The 15850-nt window shown below is 39.8% G+C and overlaps 1 long non-coding RNA gene and 1 pseudogene across 1 annotated transcript; both read right to left on the minus strand.

The window, feature by feature from the left end:
* Positions 1 to 9336: 9336 nt before the first annotated feature.
* On the minus strand, positions 9337 to 10802 carry LOC111329827 (uncharacterized). Its single transcript, XR_015988821.1, has 4 exons — positions 10616 to 10802; positions 10281 to 10376; positions 9730 to 9785; positions 9337 to 9511 (listed from the first exon to the last, which is right to left on the minus strand). It is a non-coding gene; the product is annotated as an uncharacterized LOC111329827 (long non-coding RNA).
* A 2428-nt stretch (positions 10803 to 13230) lies between these two features.
* On the minus strand, positions 13231 to 14576 carry LOC148728901 (adenosine receptor A3-like; annotated as a pseudogene).
* Positions 14577 to 15850: the final 1274 nt, after the last annotated feature.

The following is a 15850-nucleotide window of genomic DNA, read 5'->3' on the forward strand; positions in this document are numbered from 1 at the left end:
TCATTCACCGACGTCGACTTCTCTACCTATTTCCTTGATAGGTTGTTAACCCTAACATTCAAGATGTGACAAACTTTTAAATGGGTGGTTTCTGTGAGCCTAAATTTATTCACCGTAGTTTTGAAACTCTTTAAAATGGCCAGTTTACATTATCAACTCAGTTGATAAAACCAAATTACCTTGCTACCCCCACCGACGCAGGCCCAGGTTTTTTTAAAAACTTACCCCCCTCATTCACCGACGTCGACTTCTCTGCCTTTTCCTTTTGTTCATCGAACACATGCTGTTATTGCGCAAATTCAGAATGTAAATTCTTACGTGAGTCGGCAAGGGAAAACAGGATACTATGCCTTAAAAAACGTGCAGTAAATGTTGTCATGGAGAGGAGGGAGGGGGACTTAACATTGCCAGAAATTTGGGACAAAATGCCGGACGCGCGTGCGTATTGAAAAGTTAATGGCGGCGAAATCGTGTAAGGAAATATATTGGACTTCCACAAACATCCAAAATACCACAAATACGAGTAAGATTATTCCTTAGCTCCGACTCGAAACATGTTCAGTAGAGATTAAGCTGTACTTCTAACATAAAAATAATTCAAAAAGTGTTTGTCTACTTACTTCCCGCAAAGTCAGCAATGTTTGATATTCGAGGCTAGCTATTACCTCTAATCTGTTTCAAATATAGCGTTATCCATGGCAAAGGATCACCAATTTGAGGAGCAACCCTCCAGGGAGTCAACTAGCTCCGACTCGCATTAAATAAAGGGAAGTTCTAAGTAAGCAAATCGTCCATAAAAAGAGACATTTCTTGACAATGAGATACTTCCAAAAGAGCTTGAAAATTGCTATTTTTGCTCTGTGGAGTCTGTGATCTGAGACCATCCTTGAGGACGCACCAGAAGGGAAAGCGTTGAAAGAAAAACCCTCCGCGAAACCTTAAAACTGTCGCCATATTTGTTTTTCTAATTCAGCAATGTTTGACGGGAAATAAACTCAATCCAGACCCCCTCATACTAAAGTAGAGCCTTGAATAAAAATTTTCTCGCGCGAAAATTAAGAAGCAAATAAGAGAGATCTGTGTTAGTACGTTCGTTGAACTGTGTTTTCAAGTGGGAGAAAAAGCCTTTTTCAAGTACGATTTGCCTAGATCTTTCCATTGTTTATTACAAGTGGTTTAAGCTACAACTTCCAAAATGTCTGACGTCTTAGACGATTACAAAAAAAGCCAGTTTGAGTGGACATTGAAGCTTAGTACAGAGTGTCCCTTGCATCACATCAGACAGCAGATTGCTATAAGTCGCTCTGCCTTAAAAATACCAAGAGATCAGTTCAAAGTTGTTTTTCTTTTGCTTTTTTCTCCATAAAGAAGGTCCACAGAACTTAAATCGTTCAATATTTTATATGGCACCAAAAATTCATCCTTCTAGTTGGCATTTTGAAAGTGCTATAAAACTCCATTGGTAAATTGTGCTGCCAAACGAATTTGACCATGAACTCTACTATAGTGGACCTTTTACTTCATAAATATAACTTTGTTCTCAAGTGATTAGAGAGAGAGGGGCCTGGGGCTAAAGTTAGGTCAAATTTGAGGTCAAAATCATTACCCAAAATTGTCATTTTTCGAAAATCCATTACACTCACCTGCCTTCTTGCATGACTTTCATACCAAATCTAGTATGTACTTTAGTGACCCATGTATCAAAACCAGTTGAGAAAAAATTGGCTTATTAATATTTGTTAGGTTTTTGGCACAAACTCTTCATGCCCCTCTAAGACCAAGCAACATGGAGTTTTCAGCACAATTCATGTTATAAACAGACCAAATTCTTGATTCTTGATTTTGTATTTGGTGAGTGAAAATGAAACGCTAAAGCCAATCCATTGTCATTATCTAGAAATACCTCGACTTATAGCTTACAAATGCTTTAAGAAGGCCTCTGATTAGCACTACAAACACCCGGGTTTAGCAAATAAAGGTAATTTTTTCTTTTTGAAAACCTAGAACCCATCATTTAGCACAAATGGTAATGTCCTCGCCTAGATATGACAATCTTCTTTTAGAGATGCTTGAATTTCCTCTGATTTATATTTTTCAGGTAATATTTCTTTACATACTATACTCACAAGCATGAAAAGTCTCTATTTTGTCGGACCCATTTATTGATGCAATATGAAGTGAGCTTAACGAAAATGACCGTTAACAGAATATCTATGGTTAAACTTTTGATAGCCTCGCTAGCTCTAGTAAATACCCATGATGGTATCAGTAAAAGAGCAGGATGATACATACAAGTTGTAGTGAGTAGCGTCCAGACGACTTGTGCTCTATCCGATTTCCCTGGTACGTTAGAGCTTAATAAATCAAATCACCCGACAGTAAATGAGAAATCCAGTTAGAAGAGCTGGAGAACAAATATTTTGTGTTGCAGCTTATGTGAAACATGCCACTCAACACCTCGAGATGCGATTGTTATTATAACGACTAACCCACCATGGTAGACGTGAGAGTGAGAGGACTACTGACAAAACAAAGAGCCTTCTCGATGTCATTCTCACAAGTAACAATGGGCGCTTTGTAGCTTCAGGCAATTTGCACCTTCGTTTGAGCGACCACGACTTGGTGTTTGTTGTACGCAAAAACAAAATTCCACGTCCAAAACCACGCTTTGTTGAATACCGCAGCATGAAGCATTTTGATCACAAGAGGTTCATGGCGGACCTAAGTGAAATTCCTTGGGGGACGGCTTTTTGTTTCTCGGATGTGAATGATGTATGGGGTCACTGGAGCAAACTGTTTAAAGACGTTCTTGATAGGCACGTACGTATTAAGAAAAAATGTGTGCGTGGTAATCAGCTTCCTTGGATCACACCTCAAATCCAACGTGAAATGCTCTGCGAAACAGGCTTTTCAAAAGGTACAGAAGAAAACCAAAGGACAATATAAGCAACAGCGTAATAGAGTAACTTCACTTAAGCGCAAAGGAATAATTAAATTTTGTTACGACACGGCATCGGGCGCGAAACCTCCTGATGAATTTTGGAAGAAAATAAAGCCTTTTCTTCCCAACTCTGGCTTAAATAAACTAAGTAACATAACTCTTGTTGAGAACGGTGTGGTCACGACGGAACCCAGGCAAGTGGTGGAAATTTTTAATAGCTATTGCGCCAATGTAGTTTCAACAAATCACCGTGAAAATGACTTCAACGATCATCCAAGTGTAAATCTAATCGCTAGCAAAACTGCTGCTAGATCAGTTCGTCTTCCAGCCTGTGAGCTGCGGCTGTGTTCGTCAAATCTTAGACAATCTAAATCCCCGGAAGGCTATTGGCGTAGATGGAATTTCACGGCGTCTCTTAAGGCTCGCTGCTCCCATCCTAACGGAGGAGATAACACAGCTGATCAACTATCTGATTATGAACCAATCGTGGCCAACTGAATGGAAGAGTGGGAAATTGACACCGGTATTTAAAAAAGATGAGGATACACGCAAAGAAAATTATCGTCCTGTTTCCATTCTTACCGCCATTTCTAAAGTGTACGAGAAGGTTATGTTTGACCAACTGTACGGCGCTTTCCATGAACATCTTTCTCCGAATCTATCTGGGTTCTTGAAGAAACACTCTTGTTGCACCGTACTCTTGAAGATGACTGAGGACTGGAGGCGAAGCCTTGACAAAAGAGAAGCAGTTATAGCCGTGGCAGTGGACCTGTCCAAAGCATTTGATTCTATTAACCATAACCTCCTACTGGCTAAATTAAAAGCGTATGGTTCCTCTCCGTCTGCATTAAACTTGATTTCTTCCTCTTTGTTGGGGCGAAGACAGCGAGTTAAGTTGTCTGGTGTTTGCTCCAGCTACTCAGAAGTGATCGTTGGCGTTCCCCAAGGGTCCCTCCTCGGACCGCTGCTATTTAACATTTACATAAATGACTTGAACTACGCCATACCGGATGTATCTCTGAGGTTATACGCCGACGACACAACTATGTATGCCTCAGACGTCTCGCCCATGGTTCTCGAATTTGTAGTGAATAGTGGTCTTGAGCGGTTATCATCGTGGTTTCGAGAGAATCATCTGGTGATCAACAACACAAAGACGCAAGCAGTACCCATTGGTCCCTGTAAGTACAGTTATGACCTGGCCATACATAGCTCTGTCATTGAGACACTGCCATCTATCAAAATACTTGGCGTTGAACATGATAGCATGCTATCTTTCAAGGATCACGTTACTAAACAGCTTCAAAAGGTATACGCTAAAAGTGGCGCACTTAGGAGAATCAGGCGTTTTGTCCCTGGCAATGTTATGTTAAGGCTCTATAAAACTTTCATTCTCCCTCATTTTGAATACTGTTGCCCCCTCTTTCTTGGATTGGGGAAAGTGCAAGCAAATCGGCTTGAAGATGCCAACCATTATATTCTTAGATCACTGCTAGTTTATCTCAAGTCTACCCTTTATGATGAATTGCTGCGAATCTTGAATATGGAAACGTTAGACCAGAGAAGGAAACAACAATCCCTTATTCTGTTGTATAAATGTTTGCATAACGACGGTCCCAAATATATCAGAGATTTTTTTAGTTTTAGGGAAACTATGTACAATCTGAGAGGAACCGGCATTAATTTGTGCGCACCAAAATTTAATTTAAATTTTATGAAAAAATCTTTCACTTATATGTGTGCGCAGCGGTGGAATGGATTACCTACAAGTGTAAAACTGGCCAAGAATATCAACCTTTTTAAGAAGCCATTGAGAACATTGAAACTTTAGCTGCTTCTCCATTTTATACTTGTATTTAAGTGACTCAATTTCATTGTAAAAACTTAATTTTTAATCTTAATTTTAAATTATTTTAACTATTGTTTCACCATTTTATATCTGTATCTAAGTGACTTTGAATTTTCCTGTACAAACTTAAATTTTAATATTAATTGTTAGTTATTTCAATTTCTAATCAATTAGGTTTTGACAGTATGTATTAGGTTTTTTAGATTCTTAATCTTAGAGGCACGTACGTATTTTGAACGAGCTCTATGAGCTCCGTGATGCTACGTGGGTAAATAAAGTATTGATTTTTTTGATTCTTTTTGATTGATTGACTGGACCAAGTCAAGGAGTCACGCAACTTTCCCTGAGTTTTGAGTAACGCAGGTTTGTCGACCATCACTTGCAGTAATCACAGGAATTTGCTAGCTGTAGAAGAGGTTCATAATACGAAAGCTTAGGATTAGCACTACCTATAATTTCAACGGCGAACAACTCGCACGATGACAGTAGTTGACTGAGTTTTTGCTTTTGCAGCACCTTGACTAATCTTCCCTTGGCAGAGAGTTTGCGAAAGATGAAATTCTCATACAAAAGAGAATTGGAAAACAACCAAACTATTTCTGAAACATGTGTCCTAAACCCTCTTCATAGGGAAAAAAATTTAAGGAAAATGTTTTTCGGACGGGAAGTTGAGAGGACCGCTCTTTGCGAGAGTGGCACTTGAAAAGCCATCTGCTACATTTATGCGCGGGTAGGAGCCCTTTCTCATAACCTGTACTTGTAGCTTTGGCATCACCCGGTCTTCCTCTTGCCCGGACGCACCCGACCCCTTGTACTTGTGTTTTAAACAAGCAGTCATGTCATTATCACGAGACAACAAAGGAGTCATTCTTGTTTCGTGCAGAGCCCATGACAAGGCACCGCACTGATCATATACCCCTCCAAAGGAACAAAGCGCCATCGTAAAATTCTCCTGAAACTTCTTACCGCTACACTTTTAATAACTGATAAGGACACAAACATTTACGCGTGAATAGGGGAAGAGATGGAAACTCGGTCCAGTCCTAATACTCTCAAGTCCAAAGTGGCGGGTCCTATTGGCATCATCTCATGTCTCGTGTGGAATATTTCATTTAAGGTGCCCCTGAGATCAAAATTTTCGTACATTATTTTTTTCCATTTTCGTGTTCAGTGTGTCTCCTTCACTAACTCTGCCAAATTTCAGTTTAGGCCGAGCACCAGAAATATCTTTTTTCGGGCCGTTAAATTCACGATTTCGAGTCCGCCACTATTTGATCATGTTCCGGAAGTTTATCGCAATACTCAGAGGAAGTGACGTCAAAGGCTCAACGCGAAAATCTCATATGGCAAAATGTCAAGCAAACATAACAGAGTGCATTACTCTATTCTTACAAAAACTAAACAAAAATGACTGGGCATCGATGCGTAATTCAAAGCTGAAGTAATCGTGCAGACCAAGCTGCAGGTATTTCTCTCCATCAAAGCCTTGCAAATAGATCAGAGCGGGAAAAACGGATGCGATTTGTGCGACCTCGCCGAGTAAACCTCAATTCGACAGAAATATTTGTGGTCTACTCCGAACACTTCTCGGAGGACTGTTTCGAGAGATCTGTGTACTTTAAAGGGTCTAGGCGAAGAATTCTGTCGGGTTCACTGCCTACCGTTCAAGAAGAGAAGGGACAAGAAAAACCGTCCTCAGTGCGATCTCGACGCCGGAAAGCGAAGTCTACGAACCTCCACGGATTTTGTCACCTTTACATATGAGCTGACCAATATCCACCTTTAACAACTCTCTGGCAGAATACCTTACACAAAGGAAAGTACTCGGTGAACATTGTAAATAAGAATGATAAAATAGCCGAATTGAGGATTGAGATTTCTGACTTCAAAGAGCTCACTTTTATACAATAGATGAAAAATATAATTGTGTGCTCTGATTCTGAAAAAAGCTGGCTTTAATATCAGCGAAAGCAGAACAAACAGCTTAATACACAGAGCGTAAAAACACTTTAAAATGTAGGCTTGCAGCCAAAATCCGAGAAAATGAAAATTTCTTTAAAAACCTGTCAAACTTTCAACCATCTGACAGCCAAGTCAGCGTGTTATCAAAGGGTCTCAAATTCATCCCAACGCCCGTGACAAACGAATTTAAAATCGGGCCAACTTTTGCGAGATTTATTCGCAAGACGAATGCGCCTCCGTTACACCTTTCACGGACAAAGCAAAGAACAATGAAGTCAAGGCTCTAAAAGAGTTGAAACAAACTCTACTTTAAACCTCACCGAAGCAACACAACAATAGTCATCATGATTAAGACCGAAAAACAAAAGAGGCCAAAGTGCAACTCAACAACAGAGTTCACTTCAAACCTCTCAAAGCACCGATAGTAAAAAACACGTAGGAAAGGGTTATTGAGATCATTGACCAAACGCATAGGGGAATACACATTGATGGCTTAGAAATGCCTTTCACAAACTCCCAAATCCTCCTTCGGATACACAATTAGCCATTACCGAGAACTATTTTTACTAATCACTCGATCATTTCTCACAAAAAGGGAAAATCCCTTACGACAAGAAAAAATACAGTTCGAAGGCGATAAAACGACACGACCACAAAAGCCACATGGAGAGTCCGTGCCGTTCTGTGTTTATCTTTTTTTCGCATGACAAAAATTCATCGTTTGTCAGCGCATAACTATCCACAGAAGCTTCAGGTGATTTCTGGGACAATTCATCATCTGAAAAAGTCGACATTTCCCGACTGACAACGAAACAGTTCTCAGAAAAGTAATATGTGTGATTCTCTGTGCAGCGAACAAAGAGAGTTGTGACAAAGCAAAGCATAATTTTGTTGAGCCTTTGACGTCATGATGACGTTTTTGCGAGCTCGGCTGGAACATGTTTTCAGCAATGGCGGACGATTTTTGGACGACTTTGAAGCGGTAAAAATTGGTCATCGAAGGTTTGTTTTGAGTTTTTAATGGCAAAAAGGGTCTTAACTTGACCCAATTCGACATTATGTGAATAGTTTAGGCCAAAGTAAAATGGTCAATTTTCGTCTCAGGGGCACTTTAAACAGCAACAGTAATTTTTTGTCATCCACCTCTTCTGACTGTGGATTCCCTCTTTGTTGGATAGTTCCATTCATTCAGTTCTAAAGTACTTAAGATCTCTGGTGGATTAAAAGTCACCTGGACGGTGCTCACTGCGGCACGTAAGCTTATGTATGCATGAACATGCTCGCGTAGTGATGGGTATTTGGGAGAGCTATTCAGTCTATTCAAAGGTCATAATTTGGATATATCAACAAAGTTGAAATGGTAAATTGGCCACCGTAACGATTACTAAAGCTGACGTTTCGAGCGTTAGCCCTTCGTCGGAGCGAATAGAGGAATTGTGGGTTGTGTGTACTTTTAATGGCAGAAAATGGAGCTACGTTATTGGTGGGAACATGGCAACGAGAAAAAAAAGAATAAATTAGTGGAATGAAAAGCGTTCGTTGATCCCGATGGTCCAAGGTCAGACGTGAATCATCTTTTAAACACGAAGGCGCGCTATATAAGGAAGTCTTCCCTGGGAAGACCTAGGCTCATTTGTCACTCACCTTTGACGTGCACGGGTCAAATTTAAAATGGCGGCCGATTTGAACACTCGAAAGGTAAGGTATACGAGAATTGCTGTGCCTTTCCTGTCTTTACTTGCCCTAGAATTGAAATATCGTTATCTAACACCAAGTAGTACTTCACAGATTAATCGAGGAGCTGAACGGTTGGCTTACCGTGAACAACGGGGAGATTATTCGAGTATAGAAACCACGAAAGAAAAAAATCAACGCCAGGTAAGTTGGCTCTTCAACGAATCATATTTACTACAAGACTACAAACTGATATTATTCCACTATTCGCAATGTCTATGCCAATGTAATGTCAAGTCCGATCCGAGGGGGTATTGTATAATACTGTCAGACCGTGAAGCATAAACAGTCAATGTGCTGTTTCCAGTGATCGGGAACTCGCAAAACGGATAAATATTTCAAGGCCATATTTTGGGTCATACTTTTTAATCTAAATTGTATGCCCTTTCCTACTAGCTACAAAATCTTGTCTTGGGCTTTTTAGTTTGCCGAAACATATTTTTACCCGCCATTTGCAACGTTCTCGAACGATATCCTTTACAGCGCTTTACCAGTTCAAAACAGGTTACGTTCTCACGCATCATTCTAATTTTGCTTTCTTTGACAGTTTCCGAAGACAAGGAAGCCACGGAAAATGCAACGGCAACATGTGTCGAGCTTCAGCACGAGCTCATTAGTCAAGAGATCCACAATAGATGTTTTTATACAATTCTAAACCCCCACGGTTTATAGCGCGATCTTATTTACATAGCCAGGAAGGAAGCATTGGGATGTTACATGGAAGATGTTTGAAAGGTCATGCCAGTCTGTGTTGTGGAAGATCTTCGGAAACGGTGGCCAAATCCTGATGGAGGGCTCTACTGTGCTCACTGTCGTTCATAAAATCAGCATTACAATACTCCATCAGCACTTCCCTCCAAAATAGTATACATTTCTTTGTATAATGACAATAAGGTACAATAGAAGCTATATTGTTTCACAATACACTGTATGCCCTAATTCTGAACTCCACTATGCAATATCTTGAGGGATTGATCAGCATCTTCCGTGTTCTTCTTCCACTGCTTGTACCTTAGGTTGTGATCCTTCTAGGAGAAAAAAAAAAGGAATTGGGTTGCAGTTTATTTTCTCCCAATAAAAATTATACACAGGTGCTATTTATAATAATTGTCTTTGAGTCGCGAAGATTTCTGAGCATATGAATCCAAAATGTCATCATTCAAGAGAATTGGATGAGCATCATCAACTGAAAAAAGGAGTCATTTCAACAGAAAATGGAAAAGCAACTGAAATAATACTTTGCCTTGAACCATCCTTGATCATCAATAAACTCATTCCAAGACCAAAGCTACATCATCTCTGAAAAGGAAAGCAAACAAGTAGTAACCTTATATCGTGACACTTTAAGAGCTTCTGCAAACAACCTAGAAGCTGCCAAATACATACTAGGCAAGGCATAAGGCAAAGCCTACGAGCATCGTCACTATAATATACCTGTAAATACAAGTACTGTCTTGAATAAAATAGATGCAAATGTGAAAGAGACACTAATTTCAAATGAATTCAGTCTTGATAATAAGTTGTGATTGATCATGACCATAGATAGATTACAACAATAACAACTTTATCAGTGAGGAAAACAATATCAATGTGTTGTAAATTGTAAAGCGCACTCGATGCATGACGACACGAGTCATGTCCTGAATGATTTAGTACTTTTTTTGATCAGCAAACACCCAAAGTCTTGTTTATGTTTGATGCCTTTAGATTATTAGATTAAATAAATTATTAAATTATTACAAAACTGAAGAGCACCACACAGTTATTGACATATGAACTTTTGTACATACTTACCATGCCAGGTGTCAAAGGAATTCTTGATGCCTCTTTGTTCAAACCAATTTATCAATGATTTGACACAGTCATGGGCCACCTCTGTTAAGTTGTATGCTAAAAGCAAGTATGTTTGATATGTTATGGTTTTTAGTAAGACAGGAATCCCACATCATAACAGCCAAAATGGAGAAACAGAGCTATCAATTTATTAAAAATGCTGCAGGGGGAGGGGGGGGGGGGGCAAAAATCACAAAGACGACTGATAAGATGATAGAAGTGGAAACAGGCTTTCAGAAAAGTGAGGCACGAGTTATCAAACTCATGGGGCTTAGCATTCGGTTAGAATTTCTTACTTCATAGAAATAGCTGTCACTGTAGAATGCAGTCATGTCTGGCATCTGTTATCATACACTGAAAGAGTAATTAGAATAAAAAATGAATGGAAGGAAACTGAGCATTGAAGGTAACTTGAATGAAGGTACAAAATGACCTAGCACTGCATAAGGTGTTATTTCAAATTTTGCCCACTCCAAATAACTTCAACAACACTGAACATACACAACGAACAAGTAGCTGGTTGCATGTCAACTTACATCCCCACCTGCAATATAGCCTTGCGCAGCTTTAATTTCTGCCATTGCATCAGCCATTGTCTTGTTGCATAATTCCTGAACTACAGACCTATCTGCAAATCCCTGGTCTTTACATACTGCCAAACAAAATGATACAGCTCAATAAGCTGCAAGGTACAGTAAAAGCTAGATTTAAGTCATACACTAACTGATCATAGGGGTAAATCATGATATATATCTTGTTAACCAAGTGCAAGGGCCGTACTGGGAGAATATCGGCCCGAGGTCTTGACAGTATGGACCGAGTGCAGGGAGGTCCGCACAAAAAAAGACCGAGGGCCGATATTCTCCTAGTACAGTCCCGAGCAAGCTTGGTTATAAGAGATTTATCATACGACTGAAGAAAGCTTCAGTCGTAAATCTTCGTAGGCGTAAATCTTCGAAGATTAATCGTCGTTGGAAATGAACAATATTTTCCGTAAGAAGTCCGAGTGTTTTTTTGTACGAGAAAATCGTCGCACGGTCATTAACTCGTGTGTGTTTGTCATACCAGTACTGTTGTTTATTCAAAAGCGTACGTTCTTCTTCAATTGACAGGTGTCACATCGTAACAGTTGCTTATCAAATAATGTTTCAAAGTTTACTCGGAAGCCTTTAAAGTTACCTTTACAAATAAAAATGTTTCCATGAAAGCTTTCTCTTTAAGGTGAATAACGTCTGTTTCCTTTATTATCCACTCGCTAACAAAATGTTGTGTTTATGGAGGATTTTCCCGTGATTTAACTCGTACTTGTAGCCTAAATCATTCGAGTTATTTTGGCAATCACTTTTTTTCTGTGTTAAAAAAAAATAGAAATGTTATTGACCAGCATAGGTCGGTCCGTACTGGGAAAAACTGTGCCCTCTGTCTTGAGTACTGCCCTCGGCCTACGGCCTCGGGCGGTATCCAAGACCTCTGGCACAGTTTTTCCCAATACGGACCTCCCGGCTGGTCAATAACATATATGTATTTTTTACGAATTGTGCCGTATTTTGACAAGCCCTTAGGGCGATTCAAAATACAAATAATAGGTAAAAAAAACCTCAGCAATACGACACACAAAAACGTCTAATAAACTATTGTTTATCCAATACGCCAAATTGTTATTTCAGTGCGGGCGAATTTCGCGGATATTCCCATGATAATGACAAAGAGAATTTGTCTAACAATCAGGAACTTTTGAAGTGGTGATCATTTTCTGTCTTCTTATGACCTTGACATTTGATTCAAGGCTGGTGCAATTAGAAGCCAGTCACTCAAAGGGTGTAAAAAGTGAAAAATAATAATAATAAAAAAAAATTATCATTAGCACTTTTTTCCCTTTCATTTTGCTAAGTATCAAGCAACACAATTATAGATCATTACTGCCATATCGTTGTGCACATCCCACGGTTCAGCTGTTTCTTACTAGGTCAAATGGAAGCTGTCTCTAAAATTTCTGTAATGCTGTATTTTAAAGTTCCAAATGATAAAACTGAGATTATAGCGATGTTCGCGAGGCAGTCGTTGAGTTGTTGATGTATAATAGATTACCTCAATGGGGTTAACTCTGAGCCGTAAAACGACCAGAAAAAAACCCACCCCTTGGGAGGACATCCATCACATAGTAATCTCATGCGTGAGGAATTAATGTCTCCTACCCCTAGCCCTGCAGGAGATGGGACCTCCATTTTTTCGTCCCTATCCGAGAAGACTAGAATTTCTAACCATTTCTTGATGTTATTGAAAGGTAGCATATTCTTCTCAGTTTTAGTTATTAGTCGTACAAAAAGTTAATCGCAAACAAATTTTATTTAAACCCTACTAGAAAGAAATTAACCGTCAGCCGTAAAAGTCATTACCCAGTTGACACCGTGGTGATAAGACGAGAAGATAAAACGAAAATGTTTAAATACTGTTGACTCTTTCTAAGAACAAATACGATAAAAAGTAAAATATGACCAAAAAGACAATGATGAAAAATGTGAAAACAGCCGTTCATTAGGTGATAACGCGTTCACACCGAAAGTTGGCAATCATTACTCTAGCGCGCTAAACATATTTATTTCTACTGTAAAATTTGCTTTCGACTTGGTGATCTGACACGTTTCGAAGAAGTTACAAATTTACAGATACGACGTAAATTTATCAAAAATCCTTTCATATAACAATTCAAGAACTTCAAGATTATCTTACATTTGTCGAAAAGTTTAAAAAAAAGGCCTTAATTGGAAAAAAAAAACCTCCATACGTTTGAAATATTGTGTGATGTTGATTACAAACACTCCTATTAGTTGAGCAAACAACCTGGTGGTTGAGTTATTGGTGAACCATTCGCATACATCACAGCTAGATGTTGAGTTTTTTCCTTATAGACCTAGGTTATTTCTCTGGCTCGTTTTCGACAAAAAATGTTCTTTACTGCTTTTGAAATTTCTCGGCGAATCTCCTGAATTCGCCAACAATAAGGAAAAGGGTTGGGAAACAATAAGGCAAAGGGCATTGGCGAACAACACTGTTAATGCAAAGCTTAAACAGGCGATCTTCACCGAATCTCTACCGGTTATTTCTAGAACTATAAACATCGGCAAATACGAAATGTAACAGAGAATTAATAGAGTATAGATAGAAAACTTTGTGACCACGGATCGTCGATAAAGCTGAAGATGGGGCGTGTTTTCCCTCACGTGCAAAATAACTTGCGATTTTGAATTTGGAAACGTGACGTCATGATAGAGTTTTTTTATTGTGCGTAGGCGAATTTGAAGGGTGATATAAGCTGAGGCGCATATCAAGCCGGACTGACGATTACGCCTGCAATATTGAAGATTTGATAAATCTTGATACTTTTTATCCAGGCAATGACCCACAAGCTTGTGGCTGACCAAAGAAAAAGTATTAAAGTGGCAACACGTCTCAGAGAAATTGCTGCGTTGTACTCCTTTTTGAAATGAAGCGTCAGTAGTCTGTCGATAGCGATCGCAGTCACAGTCAAGAAAGACACGGCCGAAAACACATTAGCAGATAAAGGAGAGCCGATCCCAGCGACACAAAACGTTTAAAAGTTATCGTTCACTTCGGCCGCTGTGTAAGTGATATAAGGGACTTTAAGCAAACCACGACGGCTACGGCAGCGAGAACGTGGAAAAACAAGAGATCTAATTGGCGGAACAATAGCTCAGCACGTGCGTTTTAAAACTTTCTACATTTCTTAGCCGTCCTTTGCAAAACAGCAACGTGAAATCACCAAAATTTGCGTCGTCTGCGAAGCGAAACCGCGGCGGCAAATTATTTTAATTTACATTTGAAACTCAACGCTACTTTTATGCGTTATGTTGAGTTTGAGGTCTGGCGCCCTATGAGACGGTAACCACATGCAGCCATTGTCGAAATTCTAACTAATAGTAGAAACTCATTTTTTAATCGACGTCTTCCGTGGCGTTGCCGTCCTAACTGCTTAAAGTTCCTATAAAGCGGCTGAATGAGGGCGCCGACTCCGAGGTCTGACATCGCAAGGCTGAAGAGGAGAGCTTTTGATGGGGAGCGAAGCGTCGAAGACGACCTGTTCGACGCCCAGAGAATCGCTGAATTTCCAACGATCGCTGTAACAGAGAAAACTACGTTGAGTACTCAATTTATGATGAAAGGCAATCTCAACGGATTTTGACTAAAGACTAAGAATCGAGTCAAGTAGAAGCATGAGAGATTTAAACTCGCGTTCATCACTCTGGTAAAATAGACAATTGATTTCTGACCTCAACGAAAACTCTTTCGACGACTGAAAAGCCCATAAAATGGCTTATATAAACGCAGCCTACATAAGGTCACTAGGCGCAAATAAACAAAACTAACAAGTTCCAAGAATCTTTAGATTAGTATGACATGTTCGTCTTTCTAACCGCCTCCCGGTTAGCTCAATGGATAGAGCGCTGGACTGTAGTGTGGGAGGTCGAGGGTTCGAGCCCCGCCCGGACCAACACTCAAGGTCTTAAAATAATTGAGAAGAATTTGCTACCTTTCTATAACATCAAGAAATGGTTAGATATTCTAGTCTTCTCGGATAGGGACGAATAAATGGAGGTCCCGTCTCCTGCAGGGTTGGGGCAGGAGACGTTAATTTCCCACACACGAGATTACTGTGTGGTGGATGTCCTCCCCTGGGGTGGGATGGGTGGGTTAGGACAGCAGGTCCACATCAGCCTTTACAGCTGCCAAATAAATCAACCTGCTTAAACAAATAAATGAACTTCAACTTCAAGTAATGGAATCATCCGGATCTGATGGGAATTTGACCAATCATGAGTTGATACATCAACTCCTGATTAATCAACAACTCATCTACTCATGAGTAGGTTGTTTGAAACAATAAGTCGACACGACAGGGAAGTGCCGAAAAAACGAGATAGTTGAGTAGGAGGGCACTTTTTTTCTTGCGAAAAAAGCCTCGGTTATAGCCTCAACAAAAGGAATTTTAAAAAATTTAAAATTCAACTTAAAATTTCTACCCACGAGAGCGCTTAGCTATTACCGACCCGTTCGAGCGGCAAAAGTTTCCAAATTCCGCTGCATCGATCCGAGAGTCCCCCGTTTTACCATCCATTCTGGCTAAATCGCTTTGTAGGTACATGTAATCCTTCTGCCCTTACTACCACAGGCATCCCAAGCTCACGTCTCGAGCAAAAGCGAAGGATTAATTCATGAAAGCGTCACGCGCTGTGTGACGCGATGTTAAGTTACGCAAGCAAAGCAGTGATGGCAAAGCAAGCCCAAAACTGCAGAAATCGCCAAAATCACAACAGACACACAAGGAATCATCAAACTATTCTTTATAACGCATTCAAATTCTCAACGGTTGCTCGCGTAACTTTAACACCGCGTCACACAATGCGTGACGCTTTCATGAATAAAATCCTTCGCTTTTGATGAAGACGTGATCTTGAGACACCTGTGTTACTACGGGATTCAAATATCAAAGTGCATTTGACCAAATTAAAGAC

Source organism: Stylophora pistillata, chromosome 6 (assembly GCF_964205215.1).
Source record: "Stylophora pistillata chromosome 6, jaStyPist1.2, whole genome shotgun sequence".
Classification (NCBI taxonomy): domain Eukaryota; kingdom Metazoa; phylum Cnidaria; class Anthozoa; order Scleractinia; family Pocilloporidae; genus Stylophora; species Stylophora pistillata.